Here is a 21,470-nt window from a genome sequence, read left to right as displayed (position 1 = left end):
TCCCTCTCTCTCCCTCCCTCCCTCTCTCTCCCTTCCCTGCCCACACACATGAGGCTATTACCTGATTTTCACTCACCATTTTCAGTGTACTACTTCTAGACAGACGTAATTTTCTTCATCTTAATATCTTTCCAGGAACTTATTTAGTACCCACTAATATTCCCAAGGCTCTTTGAGACCAAAATCCTTGGGGGGGGGGGGGGTTTACTGGATGACTAGCCTGATTTTAATAGTATCTCCAGTTTCCAAAGAATTCTTTTTTACTGACAAATAAAGATGTAGAAATGTCTTAAGCATTCCAACAACTTTTAGTAATTGTTCTTTGAAAATATTTGAACATTTTTTCTGGAACATGATGGCAGAGGGGGACCTAGTGGGGTTTGAATTGTTATGTGGAAAACTGGGAAATGTTACGCATGTACAAACTATTGTATTTTACTATAAACTTTAAACCATTAATCCCCCCTTTCCTCCTCTTCCTTCTCTTTCTCATTCTTCTTCTTTTTCCTTCTCCTTCGCATTCTTCTTCTCATTCTTCTTCTTCTCCTTCTTCTTCTTCTTCTTCTTCTTCTTCTTCTTCTTCTTCTTCTTCTTCTTCTTCTTTTCCATCTTCTCCATCTTCTCCTTCGCATAATGTGTAACACTTTGTATGCACTGTCCTGCCCCATTTTTCTACACCTTCTTGGGACTCTACCTGCCACTGACGGCTCCAGATTTTATATTTCCACTTTGAGATAATAACCATGCTTATCTCTTACAGTAACTGTGAGGATGAAAGGTGCACAGGGCTGGCACAGAGTGAGAGTTGTTAGTTCCTCTTTGGTCTGTGTCTCTTTTGGTCTGGGCACTTTGTTCCCAGCTGAATTATCAACTCCTTAAGATTAAAGATTCCTGAATTCTTTGTGAAAAGTACACACTCTGGCTTGCACCCAGAAGATAACCCAGTACATACTTATTAAATGACTGAAGATGTGCTTGTTGTACACTGGATGGGGGGATCAGATAGCAATCATGAGACGAAGACATTGATTGACATCGTTTTTTGTTAGTGTGTGTTCTTGTGGATGGATGAGGGGTTTTTTTTGTGTGTGTGTGGGACTGCTTGTAGTCATGTCACTTCTGAAAGACTGTTAGAAGATCCACCTCTAGGATCCTCTAGAGATTCCCAGTCATCTCGGCTGTTGCCACTTGAAAGAGAAAGAACTGAATTGAAATTCAGTGTCAGGATTTGGAGTTGACTGATTCCTAAAATGGTCGTCGGTGCCACCACCTGTTTCAAACCTTGGGACTTTCCTGAAAGGTCCTTTACCTCAGGGTCAGAAGCTCAGATGCTGAGGGCCCCAAGCCAGTGCAGCAGTGAGTAAAGCTGGACTCTTTCCCCCTCAGGTTTACAGCCATAGGGAACCATCATCTCCAGAAAGAGACCAGGAATCTAGACTTTTAGGTGTAAACTTTCAGTTTTTCAATGTTGGCTCCATTTTTCACTTTCCCAGTAGGCCAGAAAAGACAGGCCTGCAGGCCCCCTTGTTGTTGTTAATAAAATGAAAATATTGACAAGACTATAGTATAAGAGGGGTACATCTCCACACAATTCCCACCTCCAGAATTCCTATCCCATCCCCTCCCCTGATAGCTTTCCTATTCTTTATCCCTCTGGGAGTATGGACCCAGGGTCATTGTGGGTTGCAGAAAGTGGAAGGTCTGGCTTTTGTAATTGCTTCCCTGCTGAACATGGACGTTGACAGGTCGATCCATACTCCCAGCCTGTGTCTCTCTTTCCCTACTGGGACGGGGCTCTGGGGATGCAGAGCTCCAGGACACATTGGTGGGGTCGTCTGCCCAGGGAAGTCTGGTTGGCATCTTGGTAGCATCTGGAACCTGGTGGCTTAAAAAGAGTCAAGACATAACGCAGAACAAATTGTTGACTAATCATGAACCTAAAGGCTGGAATATTGCAGATGAAGATTTGGGGGTCTCCGTTTTGGAAAAAACTAGTAGGTCTATTTTAGGTATATGCCAAAGGGCCCACGACTTTACTAGTTTTGGGAAGGCCCACATCTTGAGTTTTGCTATAGAGTTTCCTTGATGAGATCTTAGAGTTTATCCTTTGACAGATAAATATTTCTTATACTCTCTTCTAAAAATCCATTAGTCCCTAGAAGCTCGAAAGTCACTGGAATCAAAGAACGATGTCTGTCTCTGGTAGTCCTTTGCTTTTGCAGTGATCCTAGCTCTTTGAAAACCTGAGAGTGAACAGCTGGCTCTAGAGCGTGAGTTCCTTTCTGTCCCTTCCCCTCCTGGCAAACAAAGGCAGCAGATGCCAGGCATCTTGTTAGGAACTCTGACGAGACTTGCAGGATCAATGTATTTTAGTAGAGCAATAAGGAACAGCTTGGAAGAAAAGTCTTACACAAGAAAGGCCAGGTGTGGCAACAGGTGGACTGACTAGCCAGCAACACTGATTTGTTTATTCTTCCCAGATATCAGAGCTTTAAAAACCAAACCAAAAAAAAAAAAAAATTAACCATAATTAAAAGTTTTCATTGCCCAACACCAAGCTTTTACTTAAGCATTTATCTGTCTTTTTACATACCCACCCCCGTATTTATTTTATAAAAATGGCCTGAGGTCCAACATGGATAATAAGCTATTTAATTGTTGCCTTAAGCTCATGTCAAGTTGAAACAGAAACCAGGAAGAAAGTATTTATTGACTTGTTTTAATATTTTATTTACTTATTAGACAGAGACAGAAATTGAAAAAGAAAGAAATTGAGAGAGAGAGAGAGAAAGACAGAGACACCTGCAGCATTACTTCACTGCCCTGGAATCTTATGCCCTTGCAGGTTGGGACCAGAGACTTGAACCCATGTCCTTGCATAGTGTAATGTGTAACATTACATATGTCTGCAGTCAACCCTGGGAAGTAGTTTATCTTAATTCTTTTTTTTTTAAAGATCTAGTTAATGAAAGAATAAGCCAGGCAATTCCCTATTTATTCATTATATTAGTAGAGTACCTGTTAGGTCATAGATGTGACGTACTTTGAGTGAAGCTGTGGTCTTTCCTTACTCTAGATGAGGCAGATAAGTTCTTTTTTTTTAATTTTAATATTTTTAAATGTTTATTCCCTTTTGTTGCCCTTGTTGTTTTATTGTTGTAATTATTGTTGTTGTAGAATTTCTTTATTATAATTAATGTGTTCAGCCCAACATGAACAAGTGCAACCAATGTACAGAGAGAGAGAGAGAGGAGGAGGGGGAGATGTTTTATGGGCTATGAGATAGCTTGCCTGGTCGAATGCATGCCTTACCAAGTGTGAGGTCCTGGGCTGCAGCCCCAGCACCACATGGAAGAACCACAGCATTGAGAGGAGCTCACACAGCTGGTGGTATAGTGCTGTGGTATTTCTCCTTCTCTTTCTTTCTTTCTTTCTTTCTTTCTTTCTTTCTTTCTTTTTTTCTCCAGGGTTATTGCTGGGCTCGGTGCCTGCACCATGAATCCACCGCTCCTGGAGGCCACCATTTCCCCCCTTTGTTGCCCTTGTTGTTGTAGTAGCCTCGTGGTTATTATTATTGCCATTGCTGACGTTGTTCGTTGTTGGATAGGACAGAGAGAAATGGAGAGAGGAGGGAACGACAGAGAGGGGGAGAGAAAGACAGACACCTGCAGACCTGCTTCACCGCTTGTGAAGCGACTCCCCTGCAGGTGGGGAGCCGGGGGCTCGAACCGGGATCCTTAAGCCTTCTTCCTTCCTTTCTTTCTTTTCTTTCTTTCTTTCTTTCTTTCTCTCTTTCTTTTTTTCTTTCTTTCTTTCTTTTTCTTTCCTGAGACTTTGGTTTAATCCCCTGCACCACCATAAACCACAGCTGAGCAGTGCTCTGATAAAAAAAAAAAAAGAAAGAGAGAGAGAGAGAGAAAGAAAGAAAGAAAGAAAGAAAACTACAACTTCTCTCAGTGCCTTGGGACCTGGGACATGAACCCCTAGGGCACCAGTTTCCAAAAGACTATGAAGCTGTGTCTCTGTGTCTGCTGTTTCTGTCTCTTCAAGTCTGGCAAACATGGCTGACCCCCTGAGGGGTTCCTGGTGGGATTTCAGAGCCTGTCCTGCTGAGGCCTCGACCTGACCATGGGGTCTGCTGGAGTGCCGCCTCACTTAAGCATATGGCTGAGCTAGGGAGTCATCTTCTTGGGGAAACATCTTCCTTTTGCTGCTCTCACTCAGCCCTGAGGAGAGCTGGCCATGTGCAGAGAGTGGGCAGTGGGGGGAGGTAAGCCTGGAATCCGTCATTCACGACTGAGAAAGGGCAGGAGCCTGTGGGAAGATGGTACTTGAGTATCTGACTTCTTCTTCTAGCGTTTGCCCTTCTTCCGTAGCCAGTCAACAGCATCAGGTTGAGCCTGATGTAAAGTTTCGAGACCTCCTTTGAATCTGGAGAGGTGGCAGTCGTTGACTATGTGGGTCAGTCTGTCTGGAGCCGCAGGGGCAGTTCGGGTCGTCTCTGGCTCCCCAGCGATGGAACATAGCGGTGCACCGGCCATGGCCTGTTCGATAGCGATTGAGGAGGGCCCGATCATAACGAGCTAGGTCAAAGCCGGGTTGACGCTTTCAGGGGTCTGTGATGAGGTGTTTGTTCTTTACCTCAGCTGACTGCCAGCTCTGTTTCCAAGAGTCTGGAAGAGAGAAGTTCAGTGTAGGCGTAGGGAACCAGATTGGGTGACGAGACGTCAAGCGTTGGACAGGGTGGGCGAAGATATCCGCGTATATTGGCAGGTCCGGTCGAGCGTAGACATGGGAAATGAACTTAGATGATGCCGCATCCCGACGAATATCTGGCGGGGTGATGTTGCTAAGAACTGGCAGCCATGGAACCGGGGTGGAACGGATGGTTCCAGAAATGATCCTCATGGAGGAGTATAATTTGGAATCGACCAAGTGGACATGGGGGCTACGGAACCATCCTGGGGCACAGTATTCTGTAGTGGAATAGCATAATGCCAGAGATGATGATCGTAGTGTGGAAGTGCTCGCGCCCCATGAGGAGCTGGCCAGTCTTGCAATGATGTGATTCCTCGCACCCACCTTTGCTGCAGTTTTTATGAGATGTTCGTGAAATGACAGAGTGCGATCGAGAGTAACGCCAAGATAGACTGGCTGGGCTTCATGCCGGATTCTCGTATCGCCAAGCTGTACATTAAGCTCACACGAGGCCGAGGCATGGTGTAGATGGAAAACAGATGATACCGTTTTTGCAGTGCTAGGGATTAGTCGCCATTTTTACAGTAATCAGAGACATGTCTTTCGTGAGTGTTTCCTCGAGGATGTCGAACTTGGATGCCTGAGTTGAACAGCAGATGTCATCAGCGTAGATGAACTTCCTTGACTGGGTATCTGACTGAGCCCTGGGCAAGACAGCTGACACCACCATCACCACCGAGCTCCTTGTAGAAGTGATCACTGTTTCTTATTTCTCACTAGCCCTCATGCGTATAACCTGTCTCTCCCATTCGGTGACCAGGAGGCTACAGACAGTTGGCATGTCGTTTTTTTTTTTTTTCTTTTCTTTCTCTCTCCATTTTATTTCATAAGACTGAGAGAAATTGAGAGGGGAGGGAGAGAGAGAAAGATAGACACCTGCAGACCTGCTTCACCCCTTGTGAAGCATCCCCACTGCAGGTGGGGAGCCGGGGGCTCGAACCCGTGTCCTTGCACATAGTACTGTGTTCACATAGCCAGGTGTGCCACTGCCCAGCCCCCACATATACTTTCTGGGTGAAATGATTATAAGGTACTTCACCAGGTTGGTTTAAGGATGAGCAATTGTCAGGGGGTGGGGGGTGGGGGAGAGAGTCGAGTAGTAGCGCAGTGGGTTAAGCGCACATGGCACAAAGCGCAAGGACCGGCATAAGGACCCTGGTTCAAGCCCCCGTGACAGGCAGTGAAGCAGGTCTGCAGGTGTCTGTCTTTCTCTCCCCCTCTCTGTCTTCCCCTCCTCTCTCCATTTCTCTCTGTCCTATCCAACAATGACGAAATCAGTAACAACAACAATAATAACTACAACAATAAAATAACAAGGGCAACAAAAGGGAATAAATAAATACTAAAAAAAAAAAAAAAAAAGGAGGGGCATGTTAGACACATTCAGTAAAAGGTGCTTAAGATGTTAGACCACTCATTCAACATATACGTAACGACTGTCTCAGGCTGGGCAGGCAGCATTGGAAAAACATGAATCAGAGGCCGGGTGGTGGTTCAAGCCTTTAGTCCCCACCTACAAGGGGAAAGTTTTGCAAGTAGTAAAGCAGTGTTGCAGGCCTCTCTCTCTCTCTCTCTCTCTCTCTCTCCCTCTCCCTCTCTCCCTCTCACCCCCTTCTCTCTTAATTTCTGGCTGTCTCTATTCAATATATAAATAAAGGTAATACAAAAAAAAAAAAAAAAAGAAAGAAAAGCGTGCATCAGAGAGACTTGTGGGACTCAGATTCTAAGGGTAGAGGCACACTAAGAGCACGCAGGAAGGGCCAGGCCGTATGGTGCACCTTGCAGAGCGCAGACCTTAGCATGTGCAGGGACTAAGGTTCATGCCCCTGTTCCCTGCCAAGGGGCAGTGCTGCAGGTTTCTCTCCCCTTTTTTGTCTCCTCCTTCTGCCTCTCTCAACAAAAGGAAAAAGGGGAGGTGGGAATGGTTGCTGCGAGTGGTAGAGTTGTAGAATACCAAGCCCAGGCCATAGCTCTGGTGGTAGCAATATGCAATAGCAATCAGTATAAAGAAAATGGAGAACAAGTCAGGAAGTTCAAGAGCCAAGCTAAGGGGCAGATGGAAGTAGGCCAAGTAGCTTGGGGGATGGGGGGTGGGTGAGTGGGTAGAAACATACTTCACATCCCTGAAACCCTGGGTTCCATCTCTAGCATTTCCACGCGACTGAGTAGTGTGCTAGTCTCTCTTTCAAAATAAATAAAATTAGGGGGCCAGGTGGTGACGCACCTGATTAAGCGCACACATTACAGTGTGCAAGGACCCAGGTTCAAGCCCCCAGTCCCCACCTGCAAAGGGGAAAGCTTCCCAAAGTGGTGAAGCAGGGCTGCAGGTGTCTCTCCGTCTCTCTCCCTCTCTCCTCCTCCCCTTCTCAATTTTTCTCTGTCTCTATCCAATAATAAATAAATAAAAATATTTAAAATCAATAAATTAATTAAACAAAAAAAAAAAGTGTGACAGGTAAGGTAAGGATGTTTGTTTCGTTTTCTCAGGCAGTGCAGTCAGGGAATGCCTTCCTGAGAAAGCAAAACCCTGCAAAAACTAAGATAATTACCCTTGTTCATATCTAAGGGAAGACCAATCCAGCCAGAGGAGACAGCAGATGCTGATGCCTGAGGGCTGGACCCCTTTCTGGAGTGAGCAGCTGTGAAGGACTATGGGAAAGATGGCTTGGTAGGGGGGTTAGATGTCTTGGGGAAGGAAATGTGGAAATACACCTCCTGACTGCAACACTCCTGTAAATGAATATTCCTTTAATAAAGCTGAAACAAAAACAAAAATAAAAATAAATTATATTAAAAAGATCTTACAGGAAAACTGGGAGTGGAGACTTGAAGTCAGTGGCCAGGAGCCAGGCCTGAAGCCTCCTAAACTAGGCTGAGCTCCCAGAATTATTCCAGGAATGCTAGGAAGCCATTGAAGACTGTGTGTGTGTGTGGGGGGGGGGGGGGGGGCATAATAGGACAGGTTAAATTTAGAAAGCTTCTCTCCAGCTGCTGATTGTGAAATGGTAGGAGGGCAGAGAGAGAGAAATGGGAGAGGTTAGTGGGAAATCTGTCTCTCCAGAGTCCATGGAAGCTGTAAATCTCTGAATTTAGGGTGTGTGTGTGTGTGTGTGTGTGTGTGTGTGTGTGTGTATTAATTATCTGTAGTGCCTGCATACCTTACCTATGCATGTCCTAGGAGGTAGCAAAGCAGGTAAAGCACAGGACTTGCAGCCATGAGGTCCACAGCTGGATTATCCAGCTGTGCCAGCATGATGTTCTAGGTCTTGCTCTTTCTCTCTCACTGTTGCGTTAACATGTATATATTTGGGGGTCGGGCGGTGGCGCAGTGGGTTAAGCGCATGTGGCGCAAAGCGCAGGGACCGGTGTAAGGATCCCGGTTCGAGCCCCCGGTTCCCCCACCTGCAGGGGAGTCGCTTCACAGGCGGTGAAGCAGGTCTGCAGGTGTCTTATCTTTCTCTCCCCTTCTCTGTCTTCCCCTCCTCTCTCCATTTCTCTTTGTCCTATCCAACAACGAATTGTGTCAACAAGGGCAATAATAATAACCACAACGAAGCTACAACAAGGGCAACAAAAGGGGGAAAAAAAAACATGTATATATTTATTTATTTATGCAAAGATGGGGAAAGCCAAGAAAGGGTTTGGTGGGCTTCGAGGAAAGAACCTGGCAGTGGCTTTCCACCTCTTCAGATTAGGATGCATGACATTTCATTCTTTCTAAAGAGCTATGTACTGAGGCCAGGCGGTGGCGCACCTGGTGAAGCGCACACATTACAGTGCACAAGGACCCGGGTTCAAACCCCTGGTCCCCACCTGCAGGGGGAAAGCTTCATGAGTGGTGAAACAGGGCTGCAAGTCTCTCTCTGTCTCTTTCCCTCTCTCCTGTTCCCTCTCCCCTCTCAGCTTCTCTCTGTCTCTATTCAATAATAAATAAATAAATGAATAAGACTAAAGAGTTGTATATTTAATGAGAGGGAGAGAGACCAGAGTATCGCTTTGTCATGAGCGGTACCTGGAATCAAACCTAGGCCTTCACACCTGCAAAGCATCAACTCTGCCCACAGGACCACTTCTCTGGCCGTGATGAGATGGATTTCACACATTTAAATGGGGTCGTTGAGCAAGGAGGTAGATGTTGTGTTATGTGGAAAACAGAGAAGTGTTTTACTTGTACCAACTACTGTATTTTACTGTTGACTGTAAACCACTTATCCCGCCAATAAAGAAAAAAGAGAGAAAGGAAGAAAGAAAGGAGATGTTAAGATGCTTAGACCCGGGATAGTTTGGAGTTGGAGACCGCGAGGGGTAGGGCTCAGCATCTGAGGGTTGTGAAAACCACTCACTATAGACCAGAGGTCTATGGAGAGGGACCCTTTAGTTCTGTTCACTTCTAGACGCTCTCAGCACAAGCATCTAACCTATGTTGGCTAAAAACTTTTCTCTGGAATGACAGCTGCCTGATCACTGAGCTTTAGTGCAAAACAAAATCAGTATCTGAATATTTGCTTAATTATTCCAAACCCAAAATTGAAGTCTGGTATGTAGTTTTTTAGAAATAAATGACATAAAATTAAAAAAAAAAAAAGAAGTTGAACATGGAAAGGACCTTTGAGACAGTTTATTGCAAGAGTTGAAAATACATGGTCAGAACATAAGAAGGGGAGCAGTTTATTACCAGTGAGCCTATAGAACCCACATATTGACAATTAACTATATAAATAATGTCTTTGATTAGGTATATAGATGGTAGATATTAGGTAGACGGATGGATAGATCATATATACACATGTATATAAATGTGCATATATGTATATATAATCCAGTATATAAAGATGTTACAATTAATAAGAGAATATTTCAGTTAATTTTTTGCCATGCTGTCTTCTCAGACCCAAAAGTTGTTCTTTTGGGCTCCAAAAGAACAGCTTCCTTTGGAGGGGAGGATTTTGATTTTCATGTTTGTATTTTACAATGAGGCTTCATAGTGAGTGGGTGGCACACTGGCTTGAACCCAGGCCCTTTTGTCTTGCCCATTGCAGAAGAGAAAAGGAAGTGGGGTTAAGCAAATGATACTGATGCAGATTAGACTGGGCCTAGACCAGCATGGACTCTCCTGAAGCTTGTCCCAAACTCCTCCTTGGACTAGAAGATGCCTCAGTGGGTAAAGTGTGTGCCTTGTCACTCATGAAGCCTGGGCTCCGGTCCCTGGGACCACATGGGAGCGTCATGGGCAGTGCGCGGAAATCGGCATGGGTGGTAGAGTTGGCTTCGCTGTCTCTTCCTTTCCCTCCCTCCCCTGTTACTTTCTCTCTTTAAAAAAAAAAAAAAACAGGGTGATAGGGGGCCTGGGCAATGGCACACGAGATTAAGCACACATAGTATGAAGAGGAAAGACCCGCACAAGGATCTTGGTTCGAGCCCCCGGCTCTCCACCTGCGGTGGGGGACAGGGGTTTCATAAGCGCTGAAGTGGGTCTGCTGGTGTCTTTCTCTCTCCCTCTCTATCTTCCCCTCCCTTCTCAATTTCTTTCTGTCCTGTCCAAAAAAAAAAAAAGGCTGCAGGAGCAATGGATTCCTAAGGCAGGCACCAAGCCCCCAGCAATAACCCTGGTGGCAATATCTATATATATTTGGTGAAAATTGGATTGAAGAGGTTGCTTAACAGTGCCCTATCCTACATGGGTGAAACCCTAGGTTCATTCCCTTGTACTTTATATTTAAAAAAAATAAATAAATTTTTTTAAAAAAAAGGAAGAAAGACCCTTTTTCTATTACCCCAAGGCTGATTCTGCCTTTTTCTGACCAACTTTCTTCGGACTACTCAGTGAGGTATTGCCTTAGTCCAGAAATAATTTCTGTTTGGCTAATGAGTTGCTTTAGTGATTTACTTTGCTAATGATTTCATATAAGAATTATAATTAGACTTTGCTTTAGCTAATTTCAAAATCCATGTACAATCCCCTAAGTATATTCCATTTGGCAGTGCAAACAAATGAGTAATCCAAGAGGGTTTGAGGAAAAGTAAAACTTTTAATTTGCACTAGATTTTGCCGAAGCAATTGATTTTCTTGACAAAAATTGTGAGGTGGGGTTTTCATCATAGCAGCTGCCAGGAAGCTTAGAATAGCCTGTGTAGAATTTCAGGAGAGGACGCATCTGAATATCTAAAATTCTAGGTTCAGAACCCTGGCTTCCAAGCTCTAGTCGCTTATGTAGACTTTGGTCATGCTGAGTCACTTTTCCAAGCCTCAGTTCCCACACCTGTAAATCGAGGAGGGAAATACTTACTGTGCAGTGAGTGTTACCAGACAGCCCATACAAGATGACACCCTGGGGAAGGGACCACCTCCCACTCCTCCTCTCCATGAGCAAACTGTGGCCCATCAGAAGGGACCCAAAGAAACCATTCTGAGTCCAGCCAGCAGCTCCCAGCTCCCTGGTTCTCACTATACTTCATTTTAGCCCCCCACCGTCTTTCCCAGACTATGCTTGGCAGGAAATGCCTTGTCAGACCACAAGGACTGTTGTTTCTGAGGCCGAGGACGTATCAGCATCCTGGGGCTGACACCAGACAGCTGAGCCAGTGTGCAGAGTGCCCCCCTGAGAGGTGGCCCTAGTGGCTCCATTACTCACTCTGCAGGCGGCAGCCCTGTCACATGGTGCAGCTGGCAGGGCCACAGCACAAGGCTCATTTACATACTTGCACAACAGGAAGCTCAGCTCCGCTTGCTCTTAGGACCACTCCAGCCCCCTGAGAGCAAACTGTTCAACTGTCCTGGGTCACAGCACAGCACTGCTGACTGCTGTTCTGCTTCCTCCCCAGCTTCAGGGAGCATCATTTCTCCAGCAACTTACTCTGGGGGTGCTGGTGTTGGGGAAGTGGAGTGGGAGGTGTGTGTGGGGTGGGGGGAGGTCAGGAGCATGAGGAAATTGTTTTGTTGTTTTTTTATTTAATATCTTTTGTCTACTGTCACATGCTTGGCAGGCATGACCGGAAACTGGGGAGAGGGAGGTGCCCTTTGTGGAGCCAAGAGTTCCTACATGGAGTTCTCCGTCAGTGAAATGGCAGATGTGTGAGTCACACACACCCCCCCAGAAGACAGGAACAGGAAGATGTTCTGTTGGTGCCAAACCCTTTGCAGCTTAATTAAAAGAATTTATCCCCCTCACCCCCACCCTTGTCCTGAACACATTGGGACCAGCACCTGATCCTTCTACCTTGTGACATGGCATCCCAACTTGGTTAAGTTGATTTTGTGCACGGGGGAAACTTGGCCAGTGTCTGTCACCCTATCAGAACAGCCTCTGTGCCAAAGAAATGTTCTGTCTAAACTAGTTCCTCACAAGATCTGTCCCTTGTGTTTCTCCTTCCCTTGGAAAGGCAATGCACTCTAGGGTGACTTCCATTATGTAAACATTTCACATGGTTTTCTGACAGGAATGCATCTGTAGAAAAATCAAACTGGGGAGTCGGGCGGTAATGCAGTGGGTTAATTGCACGTGGCGCAAAGCACAAGGACAGGCTTACGAATCCCGGTTCAAGCCCCCAGCTCCCCACTTGCAGGGGAGTCGCTTCACAGGCGGTGAAGCAGGTCTGCAGGTGTCAATCTTTCTCTGCCCCTCTCTGTCTTCCCCTCCTCTCTCCATTTCTTTCTGCCCTCTCTCCATTTCTTTCTGCCCTATACGGCAACGACGACAACAATAACAACAACAATAATAACCACAACAATAAAACAACAAGGGTAACAAGGGAATAAATAAATAAATGTTAAAAAAAAGAAAATCAAACTGAAGTTATTTATTTTTTAATTTTTAAAAAATATTTATTTATTCCCTTTTGTTGCCTTTGTTTTATTGTTGTAGTTATTACTGTCGTCGTTGTTAGATAGGACAGAGAGAAATGGAGAGAAGGGGAGAGAAAGACAGACACCTGCAGACCTGCTTCACCGCCTGTGGAGCGACTCCCCTGCAGGTAGGGAGCCGGGGGCTCAAACCAAGATCCTTAAGCCGGTCCTTGCACTTTGTTCCACCTGCGCTTAACCTGCTACGCTACCACCCAAACTGAAGTTATAACACTCCCAGTGATTCCCTGTTCCCTTAGATGAATGCTTGTAAATCCCCCGTTCTTCTGTTATCATTCCATTTTCTTGATAAGCGTCCCAAAGCTCCCCTCTCGTGAAAAGTCTAGAAGCAGTTTTAAACTGTCCCAGATGTATTTAATCTTTACCACAGCTCCTGAGGTTACAGAGACTGTTGTTGTTCTCATTTTGCAGATGAGAAGACTGAGGCTCACATCAAGCAGTTTCCAGAGTCACAGAGTTAGTTAAATAGTAGACGCCAGGGCCTAAATGCTGTTCCTAAGAATTTTCTTTGCTGGCATTTACTTAAATGGTTAGCAGCATGAGATGGTGTGTGTGTGTGTGTGTGTGTGTGTGTGTGTGTGTGTGTGTGTGTGTGTGTGTGTGTCTGTGTGTGTGTGTGTGTGTCTGTGTGTGTGTGTGTGTGTCTGTGTGTGTGTCTGTCTGTGTGTGTGTGTGTGTCTGTGTGTGTGTGTGTGTGTCTGTGTGTGTGTGTGTGTGTGTGTGTGTCTGTGTGTGTGTGTAGAGGATAAGCTGTGTTCAATTAGTTAGGAGAAATGCTGCAAACAATATGTCTCTTGCAGATTTTAAATGCCTCTGAGTGCAGAAAGGCTCTGAGAAGCTTGGTATGAAAGAACTCTGCACAGTTTTTTTAACTAGAACTTTTCAAAATAGAGGTGACATTAAAATTTTAGTTCCATGTATGCCTCTTACATTGTAATACACATTTTGAGAAACATTACCAGGCAGTAGGGAATGAAATGACTCCCCCTCACCTTCGACCACAGACACAAAGATTGGCATCTCAAAACCCCACCTCCACTCTTGACTAAGAATGGAATTAATTTGCTTGGAAGGAGAGACAAAAGAGAGAGAGGGGGGGGAGGGGGAGGACAGGAAGGGGAGGGGGAGGAGGGGGAAGGGGAAGGGGAGGGGAGGGGGAGGAGGACAGGAAGGGGAGGGGAGGGGAGGGGGAAGAGGACAGGAGGGGGAGGAGGGGACAGGAAGGGGAGTGGTTTGGGCTTGGTAGGGGACTTGGTTTCCCTTCCACATCATCTTACTGTGTTTGATAGTTGGTTTTGATTAATAAATCTTTCTTCCTTAGCAGCAGTGATGGACTAGTCTGTCATTGATGGTGGGCGGACAGAGATGCTTAGAAAAGGGCTTATCTATTTTTGTTGATGCTGTTTCGATACCATGCTGGTCTGTGTGGTCTGGTGATTAAATATATGGACTTTGCAGCCAAAGTACCTGGGCACCAGTCCTGTGTTTGCTACTCTCTAGGTTAATTATTTAGCTTCCTAAACCTCACTTCCTGTCTGGATAGTGGGAAATATGCATCGTACTTGCTAACTGGAAAGCTGTAGGGACTCAAGAGCTCTTTAGAAGAATAATTGGGGGGCCAGGTGGTAGCGCAGCGAGTTAAGCACAAGGACCGGCATAAGGATCCCAGTTCGAGACCTGGTTCCCCACCTGCAGGGGAGTCGCTTCACAGGCGGTGAAGCAGGTCTGCAGGTGTCTGTCTTTCTCTCCTCCTCTCTGTCTTCCCTCCTCTCTCCATTTCTCTCTGTCCTATCCAACAGCAACAACAACAATAATAACAACAGCAAGAATAAACAACCAGGGCAACAAAAATAGCTTCCAGGAGCAGCAGATTCGTAGTGCAAGCACCGAGGCTCAGCGGTAACCCTGGAGGCAAAAAATAAATAAAAATAAAAAGCATTTTTTAAAATATTTATTTTATTTATTTATTCCCTTTTGTTGCCCTTGTTGTTTTATTGTTGTAGTTATTGTTGTTGTTGTTGTTGTTGTTGGATAGGACAGAGAAAAATGGAGAGAGGAGGGGAAGACAGAGAGGGGGAAAGACAGACACCTGCAGACCTGCTTCACCGCCTGTGAAGCGACTCCCCTGCAGGTGGGGAGCCGGGGTTCGAACCGGGATCCTTATGCCGGTCCTTGTGCTTTGCGCCACCTGCGCTTAGCCCGCTGTGCTACAGCCCGACTCCCATAAAAAGTATTTTAAAAAAGAAGAATCGATCCGACATGCAGCCGAATGAATCGGAACATTTGCTACCTGTGGGGTATGGTTACAGCCAAAAATGCTATTTCACTATGTTTAGCAAAACACACCACAAGGGAAACTTGCCTTCCTCCTTCTTTCCCCGGGTGTTTTCTCTCTCTCTCTCTCTCTCTCTCTCTCTCTCTCTCTCTCTTTCACTGCCTGGGATTGTTCACCTCACCATCTGGTAAGTACAGATAGCAGCTCAGACCTGGTTCAGGTCTAGGAAGTGGGCCTCGCCCCTTGCGTCAGGTCTAGCATGCAGTGCCCCTCCAACAGGGGACAGATATCAGGGTTGGTCACAAGCTTGTGGGTGACGCAGGCAGAAACTGTTGAGAGAACATGCTGGTGAAATAGGAACTCTCGCTCTGCGTTTTAAACAAGTCAGCTGTCCTTTCAAACTGTTGGCCCCTGGGTTTCTCCAGAAGAGGAAACAATTGCAAAGCTCTTTTCCTGAACAGGCCCCTGCCCCAGTTACCTGGAATTTACCAGAATAACTCCTCCAGGGAGGAGGGAGTGCTGGAGGAGAGCCCTGCATGCTGGGACTCTGGGCACCCAGCAGAGTTAACTGCTCCTGAAGGGCAGGCTTCCCCTTGGAGCCATGTGCCCCCCTCCTCCCGCCTGAGGCTGGCAGGAGGCTGGGCTTCCCCTGATTCCGAGATACCAAGGAGGAGAGCCAGTGCAGGGGGGTTTCAATTAAAAAACAAAACAAAACCAATTTCAGATGTTCATGTAGCCCTTTGTGGTTCTTATTGTAACTTTTAAATGTCTGTAAAGAAGAAATTGGAATTAGGGGATCGGGCGGTAATGCAGCGGGTTAAGAGCACGTGGCGCAAAGCGCAAGCACCAGCATTAAGGGTCCTGGTTTGAGCCCCCGGCTCCCCACCTGCAGGGGAGTCCCTTCACAGGCGGTGAAGCAGGTCTGCAGGTGTCTGTCTTTCTCTCCCCCTCTCTGTCTTCCCCTCCTCTCTCCATTTCTCGCTCTCAGTCCTATCCAACAACGACAACATCAATAACAACAACAATAATAACTACAACAATAAAACAAGGGCAACAAACGGGACTAAATAAATTTTTTTTTAAGTATCTGCCCTTTGGAGCCTGGTGGTGGTGCACCTGGTTGAGCACACATGTTACAGTGCGTAAGGACCCAGGTTCAAGCCCCTGGTCCCCACCTGTGGGGGTGAAAGCTCTGCAAGTGGTAAAGCAGGGCTGCGGGTGTCTCTCTTTCTCCCTTTCTCTCTCCCCCTACCCTCTTGGTTTCTGACTGTCTCTATCCAATTCTTCTTCTAGCGTTTGCCCTTCTTCTGTAGCCAGTCAACAGGTCAGCTTGAAAGCTGTCAGGAGCTGCCTGTTGCTGGCTTTGAAAGTGACTGGGATCCATGTGGGTTCAGTCGGCTAGGAAGGATCGTCAGTTTCCCCAATGAATGGGGACTCACGGGATGCACCACGGGAAGGTCGATCCAATGCATCCCATAAATATAATAAAAAAATTAATTTCAGATGTTCATGTAGCCCTTTGTGGTTCTTACTGTAACTTTTACATGTCTCTAAATAAGACATTAGAATTAGAAAAGAAAAATCCACCAGCCTTCTGCATGAATAAAACAAGCTGTTCTTGATATATTTATTACTGGTTGCAAAATGAAACGTGCAGAATTATTTGTATATATAAGAGCCCATTTGTTTCATTATGTATGCATGCAAACATGTGGTCCATATACTTTGTGAAGGCATGGAAAGAAAGAAAGAAAGAGTGAGTAATTACCCCTTTCGAGTACAAGCAAAAGGAAAGAGTTTTGACTCTGTATTCTATTCACTTGCATACAGTTTGAATTTTTTTTGACAGATCCCTCTTGTTATGTTAAAAAAAAATAATAAAGCCTATACACTCCTAACTAGCTCCAAAAATAGTGCTAGACTAAATAGTAGTGGGTAATAATGGGTGTTGCCGGACTGACTGGAAGAGTGAAGTGAGAGGGAAGGAAGCCTAGACCAGAAAATGGGCCAATTCCAGGTTCAGTCCACCCACAGCTCTGCTGGCTGTCACAGCGGCTCTGCTCTGTGTGTGGCTTTGGAGCCCCTGCAGTTGGGAATGGTGCTGCAAAGTTCTGCTTTTCCTTTCCCATGAGCCTTCCCTCTGGTAAGCCACACAGGCTGCTCAGATCCTGCAGGGTTCAGCCGCCCAGAACCCCACCCCTACCCCCACCCCCAATTGCTCACTGTGGTGACAATGGACTTCAATCACAATGGAGGGGCCCAGCCCAAGTTCAAATACAACTGGGCACAATTCCCGGGAAGGCAGTTATTATCACTGGGCCATCCAGCAAATTCTTCTGCTGCTCATGGAAGTGACTTCCCCAAATCCCGAAGCTCCACCTACCCAAAGATCAGAGACCACCAGTTGGAGTAGATTTAGCTATGAAGAAATCAAGAACCAGGGTTCTGAGCTCAGACCTCTAGGGGCCCAGGGCAAGTCACCCCTCAGAGCACTTTTTCGCACAGGGGAGAGAGAGAAAGTCATTTCATGACAGGGTGGTGGTAAGGTGTGATAATCCAAGTGGAATGTTTCCAAAGGAAAAATAAAGTGGCCCTTCTACCCCGCCCCCCACCCCAGTGGAAATTATTTGCAGTTCTGCACTGGGGAATCCCCATTCCATGCCTGAGCTGATTTCTCTCCCAACAGTTGTGTATTTCTGTGTAAATTTGGAAGCAGAGTCCCCCTTCTTTACAATAAAGTCCCTCTTTGTAGATAAGAAAAGTCCCTCTTTGCAGGTTAAGCCCACGTGGCACAAAGTGCAAGCACCTGCAGAAGGATCCCAGTTTGATCCCCCAACTCCCCACCTGCAGGGGAGTCACTTCACAGGCCGTGAAGCAGGTCTGCAGGTATCTGTCTTTCTCTCCCCCTCTCTGTCTTCCCTCCTCTCTCCATTTCTCTCTGTCCTATGTAACAATGATGACATCAATAATAACTACAACAATAAAATAACAAGGACAACAAAAGGAATAAATATATGTATATATATATATATATATATTTTTTTTTTTTTAAAAAGGCCCTATTTGTAGATAAGAAAACTCAAGCTCAGAAGGAACAGTCAGGCTCTCCCCACCTCACCCTGCCTTCCCTGGCCTGAAGCCAGACTCCAGACTCTGATTTCTTGTTCTAGATGGTAAGCATATCCTAACACAACAGTCTCTGCATTCTCTGATGAACCAGAGGAGCACCAAGCCACACAGATACTTACTTCCCCAGGGGGCTTGTCAACACTTCCTTTGTGATCAAATTCCAAGTGGCTGTTCCCACTTGAAAGGAACTAGGAGAGGAAGTAGAGTAGCAGACATTCCTGTACAGACACAGAATATTGGGGTAGAACAGGGTGTCAGCTCATTTATGTTACTCCTTGTGTGTCCTTCCTTCTTGCCTTCCTTCCTCCCTTCTTCCCTTCCTTCCTTCCTTCCTTCCTTCCTTTCTCTCTTTCAACTCCAGGGTTATCACTAGGACTCGATGATACTGGCACTACAAATCCACTGTTCCTGGTGGCCAATTTTTGCATTTTTATTGGATAAGACAGAGAGAAATTGAGAGAGGAGGGGAGCTAGACAGGGAGAGCGGAAGGTAAACACTGCTGACCTGCTTCAGGACTCCTGAGGCATCATCCCCCCTGCAGGTGGGGAGCCCCGAGCTCCAACCCAGATCCTTGCATGGGTCCTTCCACTCGGTACTGTGTGTGCTTAACCAGGTGTGCCACTGCCAAGTCCCCTCCTTATGTGTTTCTTTTTCCCGTTCTCCTTGCTCACTCAAAAACCACTTGAAAAGAGATCATTGCACATTTGTTTCGGATCTGTGTGTTGAGTGTCACTGTGAGTAAGACAGTGTGCTGGCCGTAAGACCTGTTTTGGCTTCATTAGCTTGAGTCAGGCCAGAGGGAGAACACACAGAGAGCACACCTATAACCACACTGTACAACAAAAGGCCGTGGAGGGACATCGGGAAAGAATGATGTGTTTTAGAACCATGGAAGAGGCCCATCTCTGATCACATCATTCCCTGCTTAATTTTTTTCCCTGTGGCTTTTAGTTAACATAAGAAAGAAAAAAAAAAAAAAAAAACACCTCGTTCAATCCCCTGCCAGAGCTGAGCAGTGCTCTGGTAAAAAAAAAAAAAAAAAAAAAAAAAATTAAAAATTTTTAAATTTTTTTAAAAAGAAAGAAAAAAATCAAGGAACCAGGCACAGTAGTGCCATGGGTTATGTGCACATGGAACAAAGCACAGGGACCAGCGTAAGAAAGACAGAGAGAAACCTACAGCCGCCCTGCTTCACCACTCAAAAAGCTTTCCCCCTGCGGGTGGGGACTGGGGCTCGAACCTGGGTCCTTGCGCACTGTAATTTGTGCGCTCAGCCAGGTGCTCCCCCCCACTGACCCCCTCTTTGACTAATGTTATGGGCCCACTTCCCCAGAATATACACTTACTGAAAACATTTCACAGAGAGTTACCTGGATCTTATGGAGGGGTGGGCGCAGCCCCTCCCACTCTCACCACCTCCCCTCCCCCCTTCCCCCCTGGGTAAAAATTAAGTTGAGAGAAGATTGGACAGGTGAGTTCCAGCCATATGAAAGGACTTCTGGACCACAACAGAATTTGCATTGATAGCAGCTCCTTGAACTATGTGGCTGTGTTCCATGTCCTGTAATTATAAGCTGGTTGACACTGAGCAAAACAGCCTTGCTTAAGGACCTACTCCCCTCTCCCCCCCCCCCAGCTCTGGTTTATGGTGATGCCAGGAATTGAACCTGAGACTCTGGTACCTCAGGTCTTTGTGCTACCCATCATGCTGTCTTCCTGACTTTGGAGGACCTGCTTCAACTGCAGACTTGTTTCCCTTGAGGTTGCAGTTAATAAGAACTTGTGAGCAACACAGAGATTTGAGGTACTTCAGTAGTTAACTGGCATGGCTGACAGTTTTGCTTTGTTTTCATAATCTGTGTTAATACATAAAATCATAGAACAATTCACCCACATTGTGTTATTATTTATTTACTGCCACCAGGGTGGTCACTGGGCTCAGTGCTGGCACTACAAATCTACCTCTTTCAGTGGTCACTTTTTCCTTTTTTTTTTTTTCCTGTTAACTTTTATTAGATAGGACATGGAGAAATCGAGAGAAGACTGAAAGAGAGAGGGAGAAAAAGAGAGACAGTTGCAGACCTGCTTCACCGCTCATGAAGTGAACCCTCTGCAGGTGGAGGGCGGGCTAGAACCTGGGTCCTTGAGCTTGGTATATGTGTGCTTAACCGGGTGTGCCACTGCCCGGCCCCCGTTGCTATTTTTCACAAGCTGAACACACACACACACACACACACACACACACGTAGTCAGCACTTGGAGAAGTCCACTCAGTGCCCTTTGATGCCTTCACTTTCAGAAATTAACACTAGCTTGACTATTTATTTATTTATTTCTTCCCTTTTGTTGCCCTTGTAGTTATTATTGTTGTCGTCGTCGCTGGATAGGACAGAGAGAAATGGTCCTTGCGCTTTGCGCCACCTGTGCTTAACCCGCTGTGCTACCACCCGACTCCCCTAGCTTGACTTTTAAGAGGATGGAATAGTTTCATCTGCTTTTTGCACTTAATGTAAATGGGACCCTCTTAGTGACTTTTGTGTCTGGCTTATTTTTTAATGAAACTAGATTTTTTTGTTTATTATCAGATAGAGATGGAGAGAGATAAATCGAGAGGAAAGAGGGAAGTAGAGAGGAAAAGAGACAGCAACGCCTGTAGCCCTGCTTCACCACTCATGAAGCTTTCTCCCCTGCTGGTAGAGAGTAGGGGCTTGAACCTGGGTCCTTGTGCACTGTAATGTGTGAGCTTAACCAGGTGTGCCACCCCCTCACCCCTTGTGTCTGGCTTCTCCTCCTCCACACTATATTTATGACATTTAGCCATACTGTTATATGCATTTGAGACTTGCTTTACTGTCACTTGCTGGCTGAGTTCTTACTCCCCGGAGCTGGGCGGTTTATTCAGTTTCCTTTCAGGGCTGTTCTCTGCCTTCCTTAGTGAGCAGAGAGCCCTCTTTCTGAGTCCATTCAGTATGTAGATATGCTGCCTGCATGAATACTGTCATAATGTACATCCCCACCAACCAGGAGGTGGTTTTTCTAGGGCCTCCTAACGGTAGAGCTGAATTTGAGGTAACTCCACCTCCCTGACTAGAATGTTTAGGATGACTTGGAGCAGTGATTTCCAACTGTGTTTGGAGAATCTGCAGAGTTCCCACACAGGCCACTGCGAATGAAAGAAAGAAGGGAAGGTTGATTTAGCAGTCCTTCTTCTCCGGGCCTTCTCTGTGACCCTCAGCCATGGCAGCCCATGCTGGTAACTATTTCTTTAGCTTTTGCCATCACCTAGGGCTACTGGCCCCTAGCAGAAAACGTAGAGGTGGAGGGAGAGCCCAAAGAAACCAAGAAAATCAATGCAGTGAATGTCAGCTGTCAGCAATATCAAGGGAGACGCAAACCTGGAGTTCGCTAACTGGGTTATCCAGGAGGAAAATGTGCTTAGGAAAATA

The 21,470-nt window shown here is 46.0% G+C and overlaps 1 protein-coding gene across 10 annotated transcripts in view; it reads left to right on the top strand.

Moving 5' to 3' along the window:
• Positions 1-21,470, top strand: part of GNG12 (G protein subunit gamma 12) — a 170,165-nt gene that overhangs the window by 118,229 nt on the left and 30,466 nt on the right. The gene's annotated exons all lie outside the window — the stretch shown is intronic.

The sequence above is a fragment of the Erinaceus europaeus genome, chromosome 13 (genome assembly GCF_950295315.1).
Source record: "Erinaceus europaeus chromosome 13, mEriEur2.1, whole genome shotgun sequence".
NCBI classification, from domain to species: domain Eukaryota; kingdom Metazoa; phylum Chordata; class Mammalia; order Eulipotyphla; family Erinaceidae; genus Erinaceus; species Erinaceus europaeus.
This window is presented reverse-complemented; position numbering and strand designations above follow the sequence as displayed.